Consider the following 1997-nt stretch of genomic DNA (forward strand, 5'->3'; position numbering starts at 1 on the left):
TATCAGTGCACCTCGACTGAGAACTAATCATAGAATCAAAGAAAATTAGGGCTGGAGGTCATCTAGTCCAAGCCACTGCTCAGAGCAAGTCCATCCCCAACTAGATCATCCCAGCCAAAGCTTGGTCTAGCCCGGTCTTAAAAACCTCCAAGGAATGAGCTTCCACCACCTCTCTGGGTAACCTGTGCCAGTGTTTTACTACCCTCCTGGTGAGAAAATTCTTCTTAATATCTAACCTAAACTTCCCTTGCAGCAACTTGAGACCATTGTTCCTTATGTCATCTGCCACCACTGAGAACAGTTTAGCTCCATCCTCTTTCAAACTCCCCTTCAGATAGTTGAAGGCTGCTATTAAATCCCCTCAGTTTTCTCTTTAGACCAAATAAGCCCAGTTCCCTCAGTCTTACCTCATAAATCATGTCCCCTAGTCCTCTCGCCATTTCTGTTGCCCTCTGCTGGACTATTTCCAATTTGTCCACATCCTTTCTGTACCGGGGAGCCCAAAACTGAACACAGTACTCCAGATGTGGCCTCACCTGTGCTGAATAGAGAGGAATAACACTTCCCTTGACCTGCTCGTAACACACCTACCAATGCAGCCCAGTATGCTATTAGCCTTCTTGGCAACAAAGGCACACTGCCGGCTCATCTTCAGCTTCCACTGTAACCCCCAGGTCTTTTTCTGCAGAGCTGCTGCCCAGCCAATCAGCCCCCAGCCTGTACTGGTGCATAGGTTTGTTCTGTCCTACGGTCAGGACTTTGTACTTGTCCTTGTTGAACCTCATGAGATTTCTTTTGGCCCAATCCTACAAATTGTCTAGGTCACTTTGAATCCTAGTCCTGCTCTTCAGGGTATTTACTACTCCCCCGCAGCTTGGTGTCATCTGCAAACTTGCTGAGGGTGCACTCTATGCCATTTTCCAAGTCATTGATGAAGATATTGAAAAAAAACAGTCCCCGAACTGACCCCTGGGGCACTCCACTTAGTACTGGCTGCCAGCTAGACATCAAGCCATTGATGACTACACTCTGAGCCTGATGCTCCAGCCAATTTTCCATCCACCGTACAGTCCATTTATTCAGCCCATACTTCCATAGCTTGCCTGCGAGAATGTTGTGGGAGACTATGAAAAGCCTTGCCAAAATCAAGGTACACCATATCCACTAGGCTCCCTGCCTCCACCAAGCCAGTCACCACATCACTCCTCTGCTTTGTATGAGAATGTAAGAGGAGGGTTTTTCGCCCCCTTGCTGGTTGGGGGTGGCGAGCGGGGGAGAATATCATGTGAGTAAACCTGGTGTTTGTGTATATATACAGACATATATAACTATATAGATCTATAGTTAAGTGTATATCTAGTGATATATATGTATTCATAAAGCACTGTGTATATACACGTGTATATGTAGGGCTATGTGTGAATACACATACAAGATTTGCATTTTACAGAGCGAGAGCCCGGGCGCACAGTGCCACAGCTCAGGCTCAGCCCCTGAGACCCCCTGTCAGTCTCCTCCCTCGAGGCCGACCATTGGCTGCTAGCAGCGAGAGGCGGGGCTGTGCCAGCTCACCGGGGAAGGAGGGAGGTAATGTTACCTTATAACCCCATCAGTGCCGGGAACAGAGGCTCTGCCGGAAGACTTGGCCGTCGCGGCACAGTGACCCCCTCCCCCCACACGGCTGCTGCCGCCTGATGTGACGTGCTCCTACGCGCGTGTCCTGTCAAGCAGAAACGAACTAGGAGGTCTGGGCCCCGGGCGGGGGTAGAGCGTAGGCTAGGACTCTGCTTCCCCCTTGTCCCTCAGCCCGGAGAGCCGAGGGCACAGAGCTGCCACAAGTATGTCCCTCGCCGCTCGCCGTAGCGAGCTAGGCGAGCTGCTCCACGCTGGCCGCGCAGGCGCACTCGCGGCGCCGCTCACCTGCTCGGGGAGGAGGGGGCGCAGGAAGCGGCGGCCGCAGAGGGTCGCGGGAGGAGCCCGCGCGCCGGCAGCGCCTC

The sequence above is a fragment of the Gavialis gangeticus genome, unplaced genomic scaffold (assembly GCF_001723915.1).
Source record: "Gavialis gangeticus isolate Ggan-Ray unplaced genomic scaffold, GavGan_comp1, whole genome shotgun sequence".
In the NCBI taxonomy this organism is placed as follows: Eukaryota; Metazoa; Chordata; order Crocodylia; family Gavialidae; genus Gavialis; species Gavialis gangeticus.